Source organism: Perca flavescens, chromosome 15 (genome assembly GCF_004354835.1).
Source record: "Perca flavescens isolate YP-PL-M2 chromosome 15, PFLA_1.0, whole genome shotgun sequence".
Lineage (NCBI taxonomy): Eukaryota > Metazoa > Chordata > Actinopteri > Perciformes > Percidae > Perca > Perca flavescens.
Genome location: NC_041345.1, coordinates 25,412,311 through 25,430,685, shown reverse-complemented (window position 1 = coordinate 25,430,685; position 18,375 = coordinate 25,412,311). Strand labels below are relative to the sequence as shown.

Here is an 18,375-nt window from a genome sequence, read left to right as displayed (position 1 = left end):
TTTCCACATATTTTACATCCACTTTAGTAAATTCAAAAGTAAATTTTTTTCCTGTCATAATTTGGTCTCTAATCAAGGTATATGATCGTATGTTAGATGTTTGGCACATTTTCTCCTTCAGTTTTTGCACTTTGTTGTTAAAATATTTATTGAGGTGATTAGCAATATCCACAGGCTTGGTAAGAAATTGTCCTTCTGATTCAAGAAATGATGGACAAGATTTAAATTTACTGCCCATCATCTCATCAAGAATATTCCACATTTTCTTACTATCATACTTTGCATTCCCAATTGCATTTTCATAATATATTTTTTATTTTCTTTTTATTTAACTTAGTTACATAATTTCTTAGCTTGCGGTAAACTTGCCAATCCGATTCATAATTAGAGTTATTTGACATTTTCTTTGCTTGATCTCTCTGTGCCATACAATCCTTCAATTCCTCATCAATCCAAGAAGATCTCACATTTCGAACAGTTCTCTTTTTCACAGGTGCATGCTTATCCACCATCTCTACAAACAACTTATTAAAAGCCTCAACAGCATCATCTAGATCATCCTTCCCCAACACACTGTCCCAACAAATATTTCAAACATCTTCTATGAAATGGTTCTCATTGAAGTTTTTATATGCTCTCTTAATAATAATTTGTGGTCCCGTTTTTGGGACTTTTGTTTTCCTTACTACAGCCACTAGGTTGTGATCACTACATCCAATTGGCAAAGACATACCTTTGCTGCATTGTTCTGCTTGGTTAGTATATATATGATCTATACAAGTTGCCGTTTTGGATCCATCCTTTTTTAAACATACTCGTGTTGGTTTAGTTATCAGTTAATCCACAGGCATCTGTGATAGTTTGAATCTTATTCTTAAGTGGACAATGTAAAGACTTCCAATCAATATTTAAATCTCCAAGGAGATATATCTCATTAACATGATCACATACTGCATCTATCATATCACACAATTTATCTAGGTAATCAGAATTTGCACTAGATGGTCTATAACAGCAGCCCACTAATAAAGGCTTCAAATGGGGGATATGAACTTGAATCCATAATGCTTCTATTTCTGCTGACATTAAGTCTATCCTTATTTTCACAGGAATATGATTTTGGACATAGATAGCCACCCCACCTCCATTTGCATTTCTGTCTTTCCTATATATATTATATCTTTGAATACTTATTTCAGCATCTTTAAATGAAAAATCCAGATGAGTCTCTGTTATTGCTAAGACCTGTATGTTGCCTTCTGTTAGGATATTTGAGATATCAATTATTTTATTTCTTAGACTGCATATATTAATGTTAGCTACCTTCAGCCCCTTCCTGGGCAGTTTAATAGATGTCATTATACAAACTCAATTTATATTATCCATTTATTGACTGGACCAGTCAATAAATGGATAATATAAATTGAGTTTGTATAAATTCCTATCTCTACAACCATCCTTCAAATTACTCCTAAGTCCAAACATACATACCAACAAAAACAAACAAAAACATCCCACCAAAACCTCAGCCCACATTAAACATCCCATTCCCCCATAGTACCAATTGTTTATATTTACCAAATATATATATATATATATATATATATATATATATATATATATATATATATATATATCCCGACCCTCATCATCCCGAAAAATAAAGTAAAACAATGAAACACTGAAACACTCTCCTTGTCATTAAATTGTTTCAGTGCGCCTGATACGCAATTTTCTCTAGGATTCGAGAGGGGTCTGGCTGCAGACCTCCAGTGTCAGGCTGCTTCCGTTGCAGGCTCCACTCTCAGGCTGCCTCCAGTGTCAGGACCGGAAATAACAAACTTTTTGTGCGTCTCTTAAAGGACTGAACACCCTGAATCCACGGGTTACGTTTGCAAATTGCCGAATGATAATACCGAATGTGGATGTTTTGTAATAAATAAGTTACGCTAACGGTGGTTAACGTTTGACTGACAATCAGATTATCTGACGATCTCTTATGCGCAAGAAACTTATATTGTATACACACTTTTGGAAGAAGCCGCTTTGTTGTTGATTTATTCTTAATTCATTTAAAATGAATCAACACTAACACAAAAAACATGAATTTATAAGTTGCATCATAAGTCTACCAGCATTATTATCGCATTAGCCTACATCAAGTGTCAAAATAAACGCCATTCATATATAGTCATAGTCTCTGCTATAGTTTAGCGACATTAGTCCATGTAAAAACGTTGAGCTTAATGGAATATGCATTTCCTAATGGAAAATGTATTTATTGACACAAGTTAATGTCCGATCACAGGGTTATACATACTGAAGTAATCTCAGCTATTATGCCCCAAGCCACAGAGTAAACCAGAGACACCGGTTTGTACGTTTTTAACAGATGGTTTATTTACAAATAATGAAAATAAAATGACAAATTGGCACTGCAATCTTCTTTAGAGAAATTCAAAATATCAAAAACAACACCTGCAGAAACGGGTGTGGAACTAGAAACATGGTGATACTCTTTGAACTTACAGCTGGTTTTGGACACTAACTGGTACATAAAGTTTACCTGCTGTCTCAGCTAGCGGTTAGCAGAATTAGCTGTTAGCTAAACTAACGTTAGCTTAACTGTGGAGGCTAACGGCAGACCGCTACAATCAGCTAGCGGTTAGCCGAATTAACCGTTAGTTAAACTAACGTTAGCTGGAGGCTAGCGTGGGAACAGATTGAGCCAGACTCCTTCAAGAGACGCACAAAAAGTTTATTTCCGGTCCTGACACTGGGGGCAGCCTGAGAGTGGAGCCTGCAACGGAAGCAGCCTGACACTGGAGGTCTGCAGCCAGACCCTCAGGAGCTCTATGTGGTCATGTGACTAAATCACTGAGCCACTAATGTTAACCATCTTGGTCACATGACCAGAAGCTTAGAATCAAGACAATGTTCTTCGTGGCTGCTGTAGCCCTCTAAACTAATCATAAAAGTAAAATACAAAATAATCAAAGGTAACAAAGAAGAGGGTCGTATTTTCCGGAATAATCTTCTCCGTTCAATTTAATTTAATTGGACATCTTCAACGTCAGCTTATAATTTGGTTATTCATTTAATTTCTACTCAACTCTGGATCCTGTCGTTTTAAGAAAGTCCTCCAACTTTACTGGATCATCAAAGAAGTTATGTTCATGCCCTTTGGATACTTTTATAGTTATAGTATAAATTAAGAAGGCAAGGAATCCCGCCTGACGAGCATTTTCCATTGAGGCATAGCAGGATTTACGCCGACTTCTGGTTGTCATGCTGTAATCCGCGGTGAAATGGACCTCCTTCCCCTCCATGTTCAGTGGTGAGTTTCTTGCTGTTTTTAAGATAAGATCTCGATCAATATACCTTAAACACACAAAAATCAGCACTCTCGGCTTAGAGGTGGTGTTTCCCCGAGGGTGTCCAATGCGATGTGCTCTCATAATCTCTGGTGGGGCATATTTCAGTGTGGGAAACCACAGAGACAACTGCTTGTTGAGATATTGTGTGGCATTGGGGCCATCTTTTCCCTCTGGAAGGCCATGAACACATACGTTATTTCTCCTACTTCTGTCTTCAAGATCCGCTAACTTTGCTTCTACTGCCGTTAGTGATTTTGGCAGAGAACCAGATGAGCGCTCCACCTTCTCTGTGCGCTTCATTAAGGTCACATAGTCCATTCGTAGTGCTCCGGTTTCTTTTTTGAGTAATAATACATCTGACTGTAGTATATCAAGACGTTTGTCAAGGCTGGCAAATCTCTCCTTAGCAATGTCATCAGCTCTGGAAAAATGTTTTTCCAGTGCAATGTCAATCAATTCAGCCACTTTATCAAACGATTCCATTGTTTGAATTGTTTGCACGCCCTCAGCAGCAGCTGACTGTGCGCTGTTTTTGGTTCCACGAGGTATGTGGCATAAACTTCTTGCAGTCACTTGGAGATTTTATAGTCCTACTCTTATTCAATTTGAAATGTCATCCGGTTTGAAAACAAACAATTATTCTTACTTCATTGTAAAGAGTCGGGAGATCAGGACGCAGCTACACACAAGCAGCCATCTTGTTTTCAGATGCAGCTCAAGCTGATAGCTCTTGTGCGGCTTCACTTTTGTTTTTAGCATGTACATATATGACAGTGTCATCAGCATACATTTGACAGGTGACAGGAAGTGGACATACATCAGGTAAGTCATTGATATATAGACTGAATAACAGAGGACCCAAAATAGAACCTTGGGGTACACCCAAATTAATATCAATTATTGGGGAGATGTTATTATCCACAAGAACACATTGTTTTCTATCTGTAACATATGATTTTATCCATTGAAGTACTTCTGATGAAAAATGAAACTTTGATAACTTATTAATTAAGAACTCATGATTTACCAAATCAAAAGCTTTTTTTAAATCAAGAAAAACAGCTCCAACCACTCCACCTTTATCCAGTTTAGCCTTTATATTTTCAGAAAGACAGAAAGACAGAATGATGTTTTCTAAATCCAAATTGCATAGGATGTAATGAGAAAGAACCTTGTTTTAAATACATTGTAATCTGTTCAGATATCCCTTTTTCTGCAATTTTAGAAACTGCTGGAAGAATACTTATTGGTCGATAGTTACTGATGATACTATGATCACCAGATTTGAATACTGGGGTTATTATTGCAGTCTTCCAAGAACTGGGAAACACTCCATCAATTGTCCAATTAACAATTTTCGTAATTGATGGGATGAGTGCTTCCTTATGTGTTTTTATAAATGCTGTGTCTATCCCATATATATCCTTTGCCTTAGAGCCATTAAGGGAAGAGATAATTGAATGTACTTTAGAGTTTGTCACTCCTCTAAAAGTCATGATGGAAGTATCTATATTTAAAGGAGTGTGACAATAATCTGATAGCACAAAATTCTGAGACAGAGCATTTACGGAATTAATAAAGTAACAATTAAATGCTGCTGCCACTTTACTTGGTTCACGAATAATATTCCCATCCAATTTTAGTTGTATTGGTTTATTGATTGTGTATGATTTCCCCATTAATTTATTTAGATTATGCCAGATTTCTTTGGTATTTCCCTTGGCTTCACAAATAGCATCAATGTAAAATGATGCTTTTGCCTGCCTAATGTCTTTTAATACCTTATTTCTTAGCGTGCTATATAATCGTCTCTCATGAGGTAATTTATTTTTGAGAGACATCTTAAGGGCATGATCCCTCTGTCTCATTAATGACCTTATAGTCTCACTTATCCAAGGTAGATGATTTCTTTTGCCAGGTTTACATTTAATTTTTCTCATGAAACTATGTATAATGGTTTCAAGTTTAGCCATGAGCGATTTACAGTTTTCATCAACACTTTGATGAACAAGGTGTTCATTCCAGTTAATTTCTTTAATTGCATGCTCAAGACTGGACAGCTGATTTTTAGGAATTATATATTGGTTTAACTTTGTATAGATTGATGAACTAGATACTTTTTTGGAAAGCTTTCTTACAATCAATATCATATTATGGTCAGATAGTCCTGTGACCAAATTATAAGTTGTTTTTATTCGTTCTGGTCTATTTGTGAAAGCCAAATCAATAAGTGTCTCTGATGAACTAGATATCCTCGTAGGCCCTTCAATTATCTGTTGAAATTCATAATTACTTGTGACACGTTTTAGCTCTTTCCTTTTTATTTTATAACTCCAATTTATGTTAAGATCTCCTAATAAAATAATCTCTTTTTTAGTATCACATTCCTTTAAGAGGGCATTCAATTTATCATAAAAAACAATTTTTGTGGACGGTGGTCTGTACAGTCCAATCATAATAAAAGACATTTGAGTTGAAAGAGTTAATTTAAGAACAATACATTCCAAGTCATCAGCATCTGACATGTGAATTTGCGTACAATTTATACTGTCCTTGACATAAAACAAAACTCCACCACCCCGACCAACATCTCTATCTCGTCTAAACATATTGTATCCATAAACTTTTAATATGTCAGCCGGGGAGTTTTTGTGTAGCCATGTCTCTGTTAAGCAAAGGAAGTCCAAATTTGATTCATATAGAAGATGCTGCAATTGATCCTCTTTAGGAATTGAACTTCGGATATTTAAATGTCCTCCTAATAATCCGCTTGGTTTAGCCTGCGAATCCCACAGTATGCGAGCCTGGTTGACAGTGCGGAAAAGTTTAATCCCACGGTGTTTCACAATTGCCGGATTTATTTTACGTTTTGAATTGTTTAGCAATGCACAATTTGTTAGTTTTTGTACATGATCTTTCGTACAAGACATGACAGTGCCCGGCAGGATCTCAGCTGATGATGAAATAAAGTCAGCAGGAAACTCACCCAGTCTGGCAGGTTCGGTGGCAAGCAGATTGTTATTTAAAATGTGTATAATCCAACCCAGGATATTGCTTGATATTCTCCACAAGTGATGCTCAATGGCGGTTTGGGCCCACATCTCCCTCAACAGGCCTGGGATTAAGATGAACATCACCCGCAAGTAAAAGGGTGAGCAACATATATCCAGAAAGTTGTCGTAATAGTTGTGGAGCCTTGTGCGTGATCAAATTTTTTGAAGTAGTGTTTTGGACAGCCACTTTTCCATTGTTAAGAACGCTGCAATATAGAGCAAATTGTCCACTAGGCAAACCTGTGTGAGTAGGCCCATATCCACAGAACAAAGGAGACTCGAAATGTTTGGGACAGCTGTTTACATTTCCCATGCGTCGTTCAAGTGTATTGAAGCACGGCCACACTGAATTGGCAAGAAGAGCAACAATATAGATGACCATCAATTTATTTATTTTTTATTTGTGATAATCAATGTGATAATCTTGCCATAGTTTATGTTGCCTTTTGATATAACACCACTTTTTGAATTTTTAGAGATTTTGAAACTGCATGGCAGCGAAGCAGCACCTGCTGGACCGCACGCCGCCATACTCTGTCTCAATTTTGAGTGGTGAACTGATAGGGCAAATACTATAATATAGGACAAAAAACGCTCTGGGTTGTTTGTATTTCTGTAAACCAATCATAATCGTCTTTGGCGCTGCTAAGCTCTGTACGCAGCGACGGTGCCTTAGATAGTGATAGATAGTGGAGATAGCGGAAGAAATAAATAAATGTGATCTTGTGAAATAAAAGTCCTCGGGAAGAAATATATGTGGACTCATTAAATAAAAGTCCCTTGAAATAAATAAATGTGACATTATAAAATAAAAGTCCTCTGAAATAAATAAATGTGGCCTTATGAAATAAAAGTAAAACCTTATTGAACTATTTTGATTCATTTATATATTTCTATTTACATGTATTCATATTTATATTTATTTTTGCATCATTTATTTATTTCAGGGTGTATTTCATAGGCATATTTATTTATGTATTTATTTATGTAATTTATTTTTTTAATATTGAATAAAATGTGATTCCATACATATGCTCTCTTCTCATTGAGAACAATTGGTAAAAGATGCTGGCGCTGAGAAACAAAATGCTATGTGGCAGTATCGTAGCAGTATTGGAAAATAACTGCCCAATCAGAGCGGAGTATGTAACTTACATGCCAACACAGTACGTGTGAACACATTAAGCTTAGAACACCACAGTATTAGAATACCAAAATTGTGATTATGTTATGTTCTGAATATGCAGGTTTGCCAGAGATCGGGTCGCCTCGGATCTGTAGTTTGAATGAATTTAATGTAATGGACAATTCCGCTTCCAACCTGTAGGGTTACCTAGTGTTGCTTTAAGCGGACTTAAGCTTTACGGCACTAGAAGATTTGACGCACAGCAGCCAACCTAAAAAGTCCTCCCATTTGAAGACTACATACATAATCAAACCACATGCTGTACTAAGCCAAATGTTGTACATCAGTGTAGGTGTGTGTTCATTTAGTTTAATGAGCATTTGTGCCATGTAATGTTCCAAAAGCCAATTTTGTGTGTGTGTGTGTGTGTGTGTGTGTGTGTGTGTGTGTGTGTGTGTGTGTGTGTGTCTGTTCATCTCAAGCATGTGGGAGTCCCTCTAACAACATAGCCACCCGGTCATTCTGCTAATGCTACTCTAATTGTATGCTTATCACCCATACTCAATATTGTCAGCAGCTAATGCTAGGTGAATTAATAAACGAGGCCCTGTCTACAGTACTCAGCAGACACTATTGAATTACAGACAGTATGTCCACTGAGGACTTGAGCAAACGTTTGTATATACAGTCTCATGTTGAGATACTACAGAATGGAAAAAAAAAAAAAACCCACTGCTGATGAACCATGTTGAACCATGAACCATGCTCCTCTGTTTTCTCCGAGTTTATTTAAAAAACGGTCCGTTTGTGCAGCTGACACGCCATGAAATCAATGCGCTGCTGAAGATCTCTAACTCGATGCCTAACACTTGATGTCTAAGTGATGGGCAGCTAGACATCCAGTGAGACAGCAATGAAATGTCAAATTCTGAGCTTGTTAGCTTGTGAATATTAGATGTCCAGATATTCATACCAGTACGTGAACACACCACAAACAGACACAGAGATTAAAAGCAGCATGTTTATTAAAGCCTTGTGTTGTCTTCCCTGTCGACCATGCAACTTTTTGTTTTTGTGGGTCAAAATGTAAAAAAAATTCCAACGTTTTGGTCGTTTTTTGTCAATATTTTCCTGCGCTTTTTTGACGGATTTTTTAAAGCTTTTCCCATATTTGTGTACCTTTTCCTGAAGTTTTTGTCACTTTTTTTTTGTGCTTTTTTGACATTTTTTTTCCTGCATTTTTCCCCAAGTTTTTCAACAGTTTTCTTTCACATGCTATAAAATTGAATAAAACACCCAAATTCAATGAAGGTGGTGAACTGATCATTTATTTAACTTGTGAATAGCTCTTTATGGGAACCATCCACGTTATTTTGTTCAAAAATTTGGTTGAAAGAAACCCACATTTCTGATATAGAAACTGTTTGAAAATGGGTCAGATTTGACCCGAGGACAACAGGAGGGTTAATAGCTCAGGGCTACAAACCTGCTGAACTTTTAAACCGCCCACAAAGGTGTGCTTGAATATGGAGTTGTATACTTGTCATCTTAGTTTTGTAAGCTTGTATATTTAAGTTTTTACCTGTAAACTCTGTATTTGCAAGTTTGTGCATTTAGTGTCTTCGCTGAAGAGAATGCGTGTGATTGCTGCAACCACGGATGCTGACTGGCACGAGTTTTGGCAAATCACTGACCATATAATACTAAATTTCAGTTGGCCAGAGTGCAATACTGAGCATTTTGACATTGGATCATTCAAAATGTATAAATAAATTTAAAGAAAATCTACTTATCTTCAATGAATGATGCACTTTTTGACATATGTTCGTTTGTGCAGCACTGTGCAAAAAAGATACACTCACTGACTTTTGACTTTTTTGTCTTATAGCTATATAGTTATATATAGTATAAATAGTTATTTAACTTTAAGATCGTTTCTAACACAATAGCTAGCTAACGCTAACTCTATAATGTCCTTCTAACATTACTAAGTCACCAATAGACCTCATCCATTCTAAGGCTTATGGACATAATTCAAACACTACATGCTTCAATTATTTAATATTCAGCCAACTATGGCAAGTCCTGGAATGCATTTTTTGTTATATAGAAAAAAGGTCAAATATGTGCATTTGAATGGTGGAGATTTTAGAACTAGAAAATTATGTTTGTCTGGGTTCTGCCTGCAAGAGGAGCTTCCAGAAAATTCTATACACATTCTCTCAGTCTGTTTGATGAACTGTATCCTAAATTATATGGTTTTGTTTCCAAGACAACACTTTTTAAAATATTTTTTTTTTTAAACCAGGGAGGCTGTGTGTGTGTGTGTGTGTGTGTGTGTGTGTGTGTGTGTGTGTGTGTGTGTGTGTGTGTGCGCGTTCTTGCCCGACATACATGATTTACAGCCTGCCTGCACTGCTTGGGAACCCTGCTATTTTCCGTGGGTGTTAAGCGTACGAGAAGAGCGCAGCTCGGCTCTGTTCACCACAGCCGTTGCATAACGTTTCCAGTCCCGTGTGACTTCAGGGCTGCGGCTGTGTGGAGCACTGCTGCAATACAAATCCTCCTGATGTCGGACTCTGCTGATGAATTATGGCCAAGAGGAGATGTGGTGTGTGTGTGTGCGCGTTCGTGTGTGTGTGTGTATTTAAAGCAGCATTCTGCAAGACTTTTATTGAAAGACCACGGTGGCGTCTTGAGTAGTAGTTTGTCAAATGGCCACTAGATGCTAAGATACAAAGTCAGCATTTGACTTGAGCTGTGTTCATCATACTGGATAGTCTTGGTGGATTTTTTTAATCATTACTGTAACGTTTTCTTTTTTTCTTGATTGACGGTGCGATGGTTGCTGTACTGCCTCAGCTCCACCTGTCAGCCAGGCTTCACCACCTTTATCCAGATTTGGATATGCAGGCTCCAAAATGACAGAGCAGAAATCTGACACTACATCTTGTTATTTTGCAGTATATAGTGCACAGCTTACAGATTACAAAACGCATAGCAGTAAATCATAGTCAGTGATCGTTTAGGTTCAGCAATAAGTTCTTGTCAAAAGAACCGCAAAGTCAATTTCCAACCTACAAAAACTTCCAACTGTTCATTTTGAATGGATACAAATGTTGACTTGGGTGTACAAAGAGTGTTCATGTTTTCCTTCTCCCAGTGGGATAAGCCAATTTAAGCCTTTAGAACAAGTGCAACCGGGTGCTTCATGTCATGCTGCCGGGCTAAGTATGATACTTCCGTTTGCCCCTCCGAGGCCTGATCAGTGTCATCAAGTGTGGGTTAAGTGTACTGTGTGTTGGCATATTTCACACATGGGACACACTCGCCTTCTACCCGCGGTCACGTGAACAAAGGCCACAAGTGTTGGCATTGGGCCGAGTCCGAGAGAATACCTGATGAACGTACAAACACGCACAACACAGAAATATATAAATGTTGTTGACAAGACATGAAGGGTACGCAGTAGAAAAAAACACAGCACCCACTGACACCCCCCCTCCCCACCCGCCCCCCTCCACACACACACACACACACTGTGTTCTAGTGAAGGAATATCCCCTTATTGCATGGGAAGGCTGCTGTTGTGGAGAGAAAAGCCTGGTTTTGTAGATTATGGAAATGACTGCATGGAGATGAAGGCTGTGTGTGTGTGTGTGTGTGTGTGTGTGTGTGTGTGTGTGTGTGTGTGTGTGTGTGTGTGTGTGTGTGTGTGTGTGTGTGTGTGTGTGTGTGTGTGTTGCTGCTGCTGCTGCTGCTGCTGCACTAGACAAGCTGTGGTGTGTTGACAAAGCAGTTCCCAATGAACCAAGTCCCTGGCTACACAGTGGCTAGCTGACTGTGTGCCAGAATGTCAGCTTTCTTTGTGCGTGTGTTTATTTTAGCACAAAAAAGCCTCAGTGTGTGTTTGTGCATGTGAACAAGTACGTATGTTGCTGGTTGCTTGCATATGTATCATCACCTCATCACAAATGTGTACATTGTGTGTGTGTGTGTGTGTGTGTGTGTGTAGCATGGATTATGTATAAAAGAGAAAAATGCAAATTATGCAATTACAGGCCTCAAAGCCAAGTATTAGAGTTAATGCCTGCAGCAGATGTAATGGAAATGAAGTAAATTTCTGATGTAGAATTAGCATACTGTACTGAAGGACAACCCCCAACACACACACACACCCACACACACCCAACCACACACTCACACTCACACTCAGTGTCAGAGGAACCAGGCGTTGTGGGACTATAAATGGTGAGTTTATCCTAAAGGTGGCATAGAGGAAAAGCAAAGTGATCATTATGATGAAAAGGGTTCATCCTCTGGTAAACAGAGCCATCTGTCATCGGGAGAGACCCAATGAGAGATGGCCGCCGGCACGTTTTCTTAAATATTTATGCAATTTTATGCGATGACATTGCGGGAACTGGCAAAAATTGCGGGAACTTGCAAAAGTTGCGGGAACTTGCAAAAACGGCGATTTCATGAAAAAGAGAAAAAAAAGTGATTTCCCCCAACACCCTGCTTTTCGATGATGGTCACGTAATTACGTCACTTCATAACGTTTCCATGGCAACAGGGGAAAATGGCTGCTCTTGTGTGAAGTAGACGCAACATTTTTCAACTTTCTACTAAGATATATGTGACTTTTTCGCAACAAAAATGCAGGGATTATGAAATCATGCATGCCATTAATTATTTGAAAAAATGTGGCTGATTATGCATTGAATTATGCGATCGCATAATCGTGTTTTTCTGGAGGGACTGACTACACTATTTCAACAAGTAAAACACAGCCATAAATCTTTGATCCATGTACTTTTATGGTAAAAGGACAAATATCCATGAAACATGACAAAATCTGCTAATCGGGCATGCAAGACGCTCCGCTTCTAAGACGCTCCCGGTGTAATATGACACGTGACGGACGACAGAACAAAACGGAACGCGGCGCGGATGGAATTCTGGGCTAACTTTCCAGAGGCTAGCAGGCCGGGGTGCAGGGGAGGCTAGGGTGAAGTTACAGTTCTCCGAAAATCCAGGCAGCAACTTCACCAGCCAAGGCTTAGAAGCCACTTGCTGGGGAGCCAGTGAGAGCCGCGTCCTTCTGCTCACTACTAGAGGCATTTTGGCAGTACTTAGGAAGGCACTGAATGGCATGAGTCACCTCATTTAATTCACATCCACAAAAAGAGGCTTCATCTGCTGGGTCCATTATTGGCCAGATTATACTGTGAGAACAAGAAACAAGGGAAGTACCCAAATGCAGATATTCCAGGCAGACAAGAAGAGTGATTTATTGACAAAATACAAATATAAAAGCTTACTGGCATGGAGTAACTGAGACTCCAAGGGTGAATAAGAATGGGGCAGGAATGGAGTAGGTAGGCCCAGAGAAGGGTTCAGGTACAGATACAGGTTTGGGTACAGGTTCAGGTGCAGGTACAGGTACAGATGGCTGGAAAGCAAGGCACAAAGCAGCATTCACTATGCATCCTGAAGTTAGGGGCAATGGGCAGGTACTGCGGATCTGATGAAAGTGGATACTGGTGTCCGAGGGCATCTGGTAGATGGCCAGACTGGGTTAATTAAAAACAACTGAGACAGACATTGTGACGCAACCTTTTTTACATGAGGAATGAAACTTTTAAATCAATTCTAAAAGGGACAGGAAGACAATGTCAGGATGCTAAAAATTGCGTAATGTGTTCTCGCTTTACTGGTTTTTGTGAAAACTCTGTCAGCTGCATTTTGTATAAGATGAAGTCTGCTCACTGATACATAAATATTTTTTTGTAATCCAGTTAAAAGACCATTGCAATAGTCCACATGAGAGAAAAGCATTAATCAATTTCTTTGCATTGGACTTCTGGAATAAAGCAGTTTTACAGTTTAAATCATTGTCTATGATGACAGTCAGGCTTTTTCCCTCTGATTGAGTATCTTTTGGGAGTTTCAAGTCCAGAAAAAGTTAGAATATTCTCTCTTTTTGGATAGGCACCCATAACTATAATTTTAAGTTTTGTCGTTATTTAAATTCAAATAGTTACATGTTCCGATCCAGATCACAGTATTGGATCGGAGCCGATATGAAAATTTTTTGAACTGATCGGGGTTCACCCAGTTTACCTTGCTCCGATCGTGTACATCAGCTTGTAGTGATCACCTCCTTTAATCACACCGCCAGACTGCCGGCACTGTCTAACGCAGGGGTCTTCAACGTTTTTTAAGCCAAGGACCCCTTAATTGAAAGAGAGACGGATCAGGGACCCCCTACTACATATATTGTATGAAATGAAGTTGCATATTAATCTGGTCCTACAATAACTTTTAGGGCAGCCTAAAGCATTTATAGATAACTTTTTTGCATAGAATTCTAAGGTATTCAAATAGCCCAATAATTGTTGGCATGATTTTATAAATCATGTTTTAATGTTAACTCTTAAATGTGAAACAAATGTGAAATCAATCCTTTGGGATGAACTGTATCTGTGGATGGCTACCTTAGTGACTACATTACTTACTGGCCAGTAAGCCTACCATCAGCGGAGATTTATATTTGCTAATAATATATTGGAATCATGTTAGACTTTTGAAAAAGAATTTCAAAGATTAACAATAATTTGGAGGCCCCCCTGGTGTGACTCTGAGGACCCCCTGGGGGTCCCGGATCCCCTGTTGAAGATCCCTGGTCTAACGGATGGCCACTCACCAGTGTCCGTCCAGAGAGCCCTTCTCAACAAGTATAAGGCTATGTTCACACTGCAGGTAAAAGTGGCCCAAATCAGATTTTTTTTTGGGGTCAAGTTACCAGGTCAGACTTCTTCACAAGTAGTGTGCACATTCAAATCTTGCCCAGATCAGATTTTTTTCAAATCAGATTTAGACCACTTCCATATGTGGTCCTGAATCAGACCCAGGTCTGATTTTTTTTCAGAGCGGCCGCAGCGTGAATAATCAAGGCGGATTTGATGCGACTTTTACGTCACTCTACATCGACATTTGTCACAATTATGCGCCGGCGGGAGTTAGCCCTACACACAGACAGTAACATTTATAACTTGACTAGGCCTAGGAAATGGAGACACGTTTCCGCACGGAGACGGATCGCCTAAATCGAGTGTCCTGACGTAGGAGTCTTGAGGAGAGGCGCTGAGAGATAATCAAAAGTTGCCCTCGACATCCGAAAGTTTTGAATAAACTGCGTCTCTGTGAAGCTATTTACAACGCACTCCCTGGCTTGGTCTCTGCATCCACACAGACCTCTGTAGTGAATTTGCAGCCATAACAATGCAAAATAGCCAATTTGGCTCCATTTCTCTTCATTCTTCTCCTCCTCAGGAGCGAAAATGCTTACTTCCTCCATAACCTCCCTAACTTTAGTGCAACAGCGTGCTGCGTCTGATGTCGTTGTTACTGTTCTCTCTGATGTAGGCCACATTCTAAAAGGTAATGTGAACAGCCAAACAAAAAATCGGATCTGAGCAAAAAAGACTTGAGGTGTGAACGTAGCCAAAAAAGTGCCTCTTTCTTTAGTTATCCATTTTACAGAAGCAGATTATTCCAATTCTCTCCACACTTCTTCTGTGATTCCACCAGTTTTTTTTTTCCTGAAACCGACATCAGAGTTATACACCAAAAGAAAGTCAAAGCTTGATTATTAAGCGTACGGTGCGTCACAAAGTTTTGTTTTCCTTGTCCAGCGGGGGAACTTGAGACTGTTTATTCTTTGGTTGGGGGTGGGATCCTAAAGTGAAGTGTTGAGATGAGAACTGAGCAAATACAAGTATCTGATTGGGACTCTGTTTCGGCAGATATTCAATATTTAAAAAATCGGATCGGGGGCCAAAAGGTGTTTGGGACATCCCTAAGTTGTTGCATACACAAAATGTAGGCTAATATTTTCAAGTCTGAAAATGTACTTTGTATTGTCGTTTAATTTGTTATAGTAGAAGCAACGAAAGCAAGGAGCTGTGTAACCCAGTGGAACACCATATGGAATGGCATTGAAACATGCTCAAACACTGTGGTTTAACATTGGTTCTAGAGCTCAAAGATACAGGATATTATTTTAAGCCAAATACTTAATGGGTTGACATGCAATTGTATCAAACACAGTGCGCACACACACACACACACACACACACACACACACACACACACACACACACACACACACACACACACAGAGCAATGCTCACAAGTCAGTCAGTAAACCAGTCAGTCTACTACAGTTGACTAAATTAGAGGTGTGGCTAGACTTTTACTGGTAAATGTGCAGCATTAGACTGACTGGTTTACTGACTGACTTGTGAGAATTACTCTGTGTGTGTGTGTATTTTTTGATACAATTGCATGTCAACCAATCCAGTATTTGGCTTGCCATCAATTTTCTTTTTATTGGGTGGAACTTTGAGAAGTTGCTCTGTGGTATTTTCAGTTCTTTTCTCTGAGGGCTCACCTGGCTCAAACTCCGTTCGTAGTTGTAAGATTCCTCAGTTGCATTGTGTGCCACGTTTTGGGTGTTGTCGTAGTAACCTACATACAGCACGTGGCTTTTGTCGTTTATGCAATCTTCTTGATTTGATTTGCATTTAATTGAAACGGCCATACTATCCTGGTTATTTGATTTTTTTTCTGATACTTCAAGATGTTTTGCATTTGCTGCACACCACATACCTATTCTTCCGGTGTAGGCTTCACCTTTTCTTATGTTGGAGGGACAGTTTGTGACTGCACAAACTTATAATACTAACCAAGTATGTCAGTATCAAAGTATGTGAGCTTTTTCTGCTCCATTGCTTTCCAGACATGCTGTAGATCTTTCAGCTATCAATTAGCTGCTTTAGCAAACTGGACACAAGTCTGTTTGCTCGTTATGCTGAGTTGTTTATGTTCTGTGTTGTTTTGATATAGTTTTTGCTCAATAAGTTGAATTGTCTAGTTCAGGGCCATCATGCCACTATTTCTGTTTTTGTTTTTATCTTTTGATTTTGTAAATAACAAGCTTATCACAACACTTCCCCTTCAAATGTTTGCAGATATTAAAGTAGCATCACTATGAGAATACTGTTGCATTAGCCAATATGGATTTTAAATTTAACGATGAGAGCTTTATAACGGTATATGTGATGACAGGGTGCAGACGGCGATCGCGGAGCAGCGGGATGATTTTAGAACGCCGACTTTTGTTGAATTTAGGAGAAATCTACAGACGCAAACAAAATGTAGTAAAATAAAAGACCTAAATGTGTATTTTGGCCTTTTTTTCACCACCAGTCTGAAAGAATACATGTTATTGAATCTCAAAATTGACCAGTGAAAAAAAAAATTATGTTTTTGCCTGCCGTGTCTCGCCTTAAACAACATGACCATGTTTTTCCTTTCAGAATCCAAACTAGCTACTAGTAGGATGTTCAGTCGGTAGACTTCCATTCTAAAAGAGTCTGAGCTATCAGAATGTACTGCCGTATACAGTAGCTTTGTTCAGTGTTTCTTTGTGCTTTCACTTCTGTGGGATGCATAAAGAGAATGCCCTGTAGCCCTATACTCTGTTCTGTTTTCCCCTCTCATGCAATAAACATGTAAAACACGTATTTGAACACGCTTAGCTCTGTGTTTCTGTAAAGAAGTCTTCCCCCAAAATTCCCTGGTTTCCCCACGTTGTTTATTACATTCAATGATCTTCCAGGAATTCAAGTTCAAGTTTCTGCAGCACGTCCTTCTGCTCAACTGCTTCTCTCATAGTGATGTGATTTGTCTATTTTTATTCTCGTGCTCTCACCCACCCACTCGCTCACACACGCACACGCACACACGCACACACGCACACACAGAGACACACACACACACACACACACACGCACACACACACACACACACACACATGCACATACGCACACACACACTAATTGGGTTTTGGATCAGTTAAAAGTGTTGGCCATTATGCTTTTGAGCAAAACTGGTGGATGCTCATCTTCATGTTGCCTTGGAAACGTACGAAGAAAATGTTTGATATGTCCTTGGAGGACCTGTAATGTGTGTGTGTGTGTGTGTGTGTGTGTGTGTGTGTGTGTGTGTGTGTGTGTGTGTGCGTGCTTCTGTACACGGATGCATGTTGACACGTACATTACATATCTGTCAGTTGTACTCTGTGTGTGTTTGTGTGTGTGTGTGTGTGTGTAAGGGTGAGGCACATTTGTAGTTGTGTACAGTAGATTTACTCTGTTACATATTTATGCTAACCCGTAATACACCGTAACTGTATAGTCTATGATAAAAACGAATAACCCCAGTGAGGTCCTCCACCTCTGAACAGTTGAACCTTGATGTCCAACAACTAATACAGTTGCATAGGTCTTTTTAGCATACAGATCCACTGTAAGTTAGATGTCCTGAAGGGAGAAATGTTTATTCTATATTTCTTGGTTCTATAAAGGGGCCCCCATATTTTTTTTGTGCATTAATCATTCAGAATTCAATTTGATTCTTTGTCTACGCAGATGGAGAAAGTTCAGGTTAAGCCCCTCAAAAATGTGATTCATTTGGCAGAGAAGTAATAAATGGAGCACTTCCAATAGGAAAACTTATGACAAACTGTGATTTTGGGTTGGACTTGACATGCAAAACACACAGGCTTACTTACACACAGAGTGACAATATGACTGAAGAATAAATTAGTGAATAGATGAAATACTTGGTAGGTAAAAAAAAAAAAAAATCGAAAAACCCCAGCAATACCATGGGCATTCAGTCTCAAACACACATGACACAGACCGGAGAGCCTATCGTACAAAGTGTGTGTGGGCGTGTTCTGGCTCAT

The 18,375-nt window shown here is 39.0% G+C and overlaps 1 protein-coding gene across 2 annotated transcripts in view; it reads left to right on the top strand.

Moving 5' to 3' along the window:
- Positions 1–18,375, top strand: part of rbfox1 (RNA binding fox-1 homolog 1) — a 363,925-nt gene that overhangs the window by 272,255 nt on the left and 73,295 nt on the right. The gene's annotated exons all lie outside the window — the stretch shown is intronic.